The sequence below is a fragment of the Rhincodon typus genome, chromosome 48 (assembly GCF_021869965.1).
Source record: "Rhincodon typus isolate 14 chromosome 48, sRhiTyp1.1, whole genome shotgun sequence".
Classification (NCBI taxonomy): domain Eukaryota; kingdom Metazoa; phylum Chordata; class Chondrichthyes; order Orectolobiformes; family Rhincodontidae; genus Rhincodon; species Rhincodon typus.
The window spans coordinates 3,223,424-3,229,663 of NC_063379.1; positions in this window are offsets into that span (position 1 = coordinate 3,223,424).

The window sequence follows — 6,240 nt, forward strand, 5'->3', positions numbered from 1 at the left end:
CAATTTAGCACGGCCAATCCACCCTAACCCGCACATCCCTGGGCACTATGGGACAATTTAGCACGGCCAATCCACCCTAACCTGCACATCTTTGGATTGTGGGAGGAAACTGGAGCGCCCGGAGGAAACCCACGCAGACATTAGGAGGACATGCAAACTCCACACAGACAGTCGCCCCAGGCTGGGATTGAACCTCAGTCCTTGGCGCTGTGAGTCACCAGTGCTAACCACTGAGCCACCATTCCTTGTTTTAAAGGAAGAACGAGAGAAGTGGGGAGGTTTGGGATGAGAAATTCCAGTTCATAAGATCATAAGATATAGCTGCAGAAATAGGCCAATCTTGTTTCTTTATTCCTTTACAGGATGTGAGTGTCATTGGCCAAGCAAGCATTTATTGCCCATTTAATTGCCCAGAGGGCACCTCAGTGTCAACCACATTGCATGTCACATGTAGACCAGACCAGGTAAGGATGGCAGTCTCTTTCCCTAAAGGACATGAGTGAACCAGATGGATTTTCCAAAAATGGATAATAGATTCATGGTCATCAGTAGATTCCTCATTCCAGATATTTATTGAATTCAAATTCCACCATTTAACACGATGGGGTTCACACACTGAGATCCCCCGAACATTACCAGGGTCTTTGGATTAACAGTGTAGCAATAACACCACTAGGTCATCGCCTCTCCATTCAGCCCATTGAGTCTGCTCTACCATTCGATCATGGCTAATGTGTTTCTCAACTCCATTCCCCTGCCTTGTCCCTGTAACCTTTGATCCCCTCACTAATCAAGAATCTATCTAACTCCATCTTAAATACACTCAATGTCTTGGCTTCCACAGCCTTCTGCTGTGCAGAGTGGAGGCAGCAGATATATGGGAAGCTCCCCTCCGAGCCACTCCCCATCCTGACTTGTATCGGCCATTCCTTCAGCGCCGCTGAGTCAGAATCCTGGAATTCCGTCCCTAAGGGGGCATTGTGGGTCAACCCACAGCACATGGACTGCAGCGGTTCAAGGAGGCAGCTCACTCCCACCTTCTCAAGGGGAGGCAACTAGGTACAGAGGGCAATAAATGCTGGGCCCAGCCAGAGACACATGAGTGCCATGCAGAAAGCCATCACTATCTAGTTCTCAAACTTTGCTGTCTACTCTGTCCAGACCACTTGAAGAAATCTCCTCTCAGTCTTCTCTCCTCTAATAGGAACAACCATCATCCATCAATCCATCCACGCAACTAAAGTCCTGACTCTCAAGAACCATCTAGGTGAGCCTTTGCAACAGTGTACCCAACACTTTCACCTCCTTCCGAAAGTCCGGAGCTGAGCTGAGTGTCAGAAACATGGAAGATAGGAGCAGGGATAGGTCATTTGGCACCTCAAGCTTGTTCTATCATTCAGTATGATCATGGCTGATCATTGAACTGAATACCCTAATCCCACATTCCATTTCCCCCCACCTCCTCCACCCTGATATCCATTGATCTCTTTAGCCACAAGAGCTATATTTAACTCCTTCTTGAAAAAAAAACATTATGTTTTGACTTCAACTGCTTTCTGTGGCAGAGAATTCCACAGGCTCCCCACTCTCTGGGTGAAAAAAAATTCTCCTCATCTCAGTCCTAAAACGTTGACCGCTTCTCCTTAAACAACGACTCCCTGTTTCTGGACACCCCCACCATCGATAACGCACTTCCTGTATCTAATTTGTCTCATCCTGTCCAAATTTTGTAGGTTTCTTTGAGATCCCACCTCATTCTTCTAAATGCCAGTGAATATATTCTTAACCAATTCAATCTCTCACTATAGATCAGTCCTGCCATTCCAGGAATCAGTATGGTAAACCTTCGCTGCACTTCCTCCATTTCCTTTCTAAGATAAGGGAGATCCAAACTGCCCACAATACTCCAGGTAGGGTCTCAATAAGACTCTGTACAATTGCAGCAAGACATCACTGCTCCTGTACTCCAGTCCTCTCTCTGTGAAGGCCAACATATCATTTACCTTCTTCACCTACATGCTTACTTTCAGCGACTGGTATGCCAGGAGATCCAGGTCATATTGAATATTTCCCTCCCTCGACTTACAGCTATTCAAGTAATAACCTGCCTTCTTATTTTTTGCCACCAAAGAGGATATATATCTGAAGCAATGTGTCAAATTGAACAAAGTATTTGTTGGGAAAAGTGCTGCGCAAAAAGTAAAATAAATAACATGACAGTGAAATCATGTGAGCTTGGTGAGATGGCTAGCCTATGGAAAGTAACAAGAGATGCTTCAGAAGAAAGATCACTGGACTCTAAATGTAACTTTATTTTCTTGTCTGGAATATCTCCACAAATTTCTGCTTTTTGTTTGTTTCTGATCTCAAACAATTTCTGTTTTTGTTTCAGATCTCCAGCAATTTCTTGTTTGTGTTTGTACCAGATCTCCAGTGCCCGCACTTCTTCCTTGTAATACTCTGTGTTTTGTCACAGATTATAGTCGCCTTTCGGCTCTCTCCTCAAGAGTGCTGCAAATACTCGTGACTGGGATCACAGGAAACATGCACAAAGCATTTTCTGTGGTTCACCATCGTGTTCTTTTCTGGTTAAAAGAAAGAGTGCAGGATTTTTTTTTGCATCTACAGTTTGCAACGGTGCATTTGATGATTATCAGCACTTAAAAACGAAGATTGCTTGAAACAAAAAAAAAGCTTCGGAACTCACGGGCTAAATGCCTGATCGATGTCATAAACTCCCCATATTACAACGAATTGGTGCATTCAAATTGGTTGCTAGGCGGCGTATTGGGATTGATGCTGAAAGATGCATCATTCGGATGAACAAGACACTAGCTGTACAATATGGTTCAACATTTCTCTTACAAAATGCATTCCATGTGACTTTTATCCTTGAAGTAAATATTGCGTTGTGTAAAAACGTCCAGCCTGCTAACACATGATTGAAGATATAAATTAATACTAGGTGCATACTTATCATTATGGGGCATAGGTCTTGTGCAGAAACTTTAACGTGTACTGCTTAACAAGATGCAATGCTGTGTGCAATAGGTTTTATACCATTTACATATCTCACTGTGTTTTGCAAGAAATATAGAAACATAGTAGATAGGAGCAGGAGGAGGCCATTTGGCCCATCACAGTCATGGCTGATCATCCAACTCAATAGCCTAATCTTGTTTTCTCCCCATAAGCTTTGATTCCATTCGCCCCAAGTGCTATATCTTGTCACCTCTTGAATACTTTCAATGTTTTGGCATCAACTACTTCCTGCGGTAATGAATTCCACAGGCTCACCTCTCTTTGGGTGAAGAAATGTCTCCTCATCTCCGTCCTAAATGGTCTACCCCGAATCCTCATACTGTGACCCCCTGGCTCTGGACGCAGCCACCATCGGGAACATCCTCCCTGCATCCACCCTGTCCAGCCCTGTTAGAATTTTATAAGTCTCGATGAGATTCCCCGCTCATTGGTTTGAACTCCAGCAAAAACAATCCCAACCTGGTCAATCTCTCCTCACATGTCAGTCCCGCCATCCCCGGAATCAGCCTGGTAAACCTTCACTGCACTCCCTTGAGCATCCTTCCTCAGAAAAGGAGACCAAGACTGCACACAATATTCCAGGTCCTGTATAATGCAACAACACCTAATGTGGATTGTACAAGTCTTCAATCAAGCACCATATACTAGGAGGAGGCATAGCGATGATGTTGGATTAGTATAACTAGTAATCTGGTAATGCAACTAGATGAGTAATCCAGTACCAGCAATCTAGTAATGCCACTGGACTAGTATGTCTAATAATCTGGTAATCTAATTGGACCAGTATAATTGTTAATCTAGTAATGTCACTGGACTAGTAAAACTAGTATCTCTAGTCATCTGGCAATATCAGTGGGCTAGTAGCTCAGAACCAGTGATCTGGTAATGTTACCGGACTAGTAAAGCTAGTAATCTTGTAATATTTTTAGACTAGCAATCCAGGCTAATGTGCTAGGCAGGAGCAAATTACTGCAGATGCTGGAATCTGAACTGAAAACCAAAGATGCTAGAGTCACAGCAAGGCAGACAGCATCCAGAGCTGGTGAAGAGTCATCTGGACTCGAAACGTTAGCTTGCTTTCTTGACCTGCTGTGATTTCCATCATTTGTTGTTTTCAGCAATGTGCTGGGGACATAGGTTCAATTCTGCCCATGGTAGATGGTGAAATTTGATTTCAATTCTTATTATTAAATTCTGAACAAAAAAGTTTGTCTCTTTGCTGCCCTTCAGGGAAGGAAATCAACTGTCCTTACCCAGTCTGATCTACTTGTGACTTCAGACCTATGGTGAAGTGGTCAACTCTTAATTGCTCGCCTCTGGGCAATTAGGGATGGGTAATAAATGCTGGCCAAGCCTCACCCATGAATAAATTAAAAGAATTGCCATGCCAAAGGAAGGGTGTTTTTAAATTGGAGAGGGTTCAGTGAGGATTTACCAGGATGTTGCCGGGACAGGAGGGTTTGAGTTGTAAGGAGAGGCTGGATAGACTGGGACTTCTTTCACTGGACCGTAGGAGGTTGAGGGGTGACCTTATAGAGGTTTACAAAATCATATGGGGCATAGATAGGGTGAATAGTAAAGGTCTTTTCCCTAGGGTGGGCAATTCCAAAACTTGCGGGCATATTTTTTAAGGTGAGGGGAGAAAAGTTTAAAAAGACATGAGGGGCAACTTTTTTTACACAGAGTGGTTCATGTGTGGAAGGAACTGCCTGAGGAAGTGATGGATGCGGGTACACTTATAACGTTTGAAAGACATTTGGATTGGTACATCAATAGGAAAGGTTTGCAAGCAAGTGAGACTAGTTTGGTTTGGGAAACCTGGTCAATGAGGACAAGTTGGACCAAAGGGTCTGTTTATGTGCTGTATGACTCTGTGACTTTAAATGAGCTGAAAGATTAAGCTCAGAGGACAAGCAACAGAGGGAGATTCAAGGCAGAGAGCAGAGAGTAACGTTTAATCCTTCAAAGTGGCAGAATATAGGAAGTCATGTTCCAGAGGGATCACTGCAGGGGTCACTTTTATTCTCAATTCATATTCACAATGTAGACTTGAAGATCAGACACACATTTCCAGGTGGCATCACATTAGAAAGAAAACTGTCAATTTCGAGGAAGACTGCAACAGGTCAGAGGGGACATGAATAAACTTTTAGAATGAGAATAAAAGGATCAGGTTTCAATGTGAGAAATCACATTTTGATCAGGGAAATGAGGAGATCATTGGTAAGTAAGAATCTAAGAGGATTTGGAAGTACAAATGATTTATGATTTCCCTATGAGGCATGTGTGGACGTACAAAGAGTGCCCATTAAGAGGGCACAGTGGCTCAGTGGTTCGCACTCCTGCCTTACAACGCCAGGGATCCGGGTTCGATCCCACCCTCGGGCGACTGGCTGTGTGCGCATTCTCCCCGTGTCTGCGTGGGTTTCCTCCGGGTGCTCCGGTTTCCTCCCACAGTCCAAAGATGTGCAGGTTAAGGTGGATTGGCCGTGCTAAATTGTCCCATAGTGCCCAGGGATGTGCGGGTTAGGGTGGGTTGGCCGTGCTAAATTGTCCCATAGTGTCCAGGGATGTGCAGGTTAGGGTGGATTGGCCGTGCTAAATTGTCCCGTAGTGTCCCAGGGATGTGCAGGTTAGGGTGGATTGGCCGTGCTAAATTGTCCCGCAGTGCCCAGGGATGTGCAGGTTAGGGTGGATTGGCCGTGCTATAGTGTCTCATAGTGCCCAGGTATATGTGCAGCTTAGGGTGGGTTTGCCACAGGAAGTGCAGGTTTAGGTGAAGGGAGTGTGTCCAAGTGGAGTGCTCTTCGGAGGGTCAGTATAGACCCGATGGGCCAAATGGCCTGCTTCCACGCTGTAGGGAGTCTATGAAAAGCAAGAGCAAAGTTGTAATGGTCGTATCAGGCCATAGGGCTGCTCTGTCATTGGAAAGAGACTGAGACACTGTGTCTCAGGCAAGGGGAGAGGTTGAGAAGGAGAGTCCTGTGTAATGACCTCCGCCAATGTGGGTATTGAAGTCACACTGCTGCTATCACTCTGCATCACAAACCAATCAACTCCTTTTGACTCAAGAAAGAGGGAACTAGAAATGTGCATCAGCCCCATCTGCATTTAAATTCAATTGTTGCTGATCTTTGTTTTCAATACTATTTATGCGCCTTCGATCTAGGTCCTTCGAACATAATATAAGAACATCAG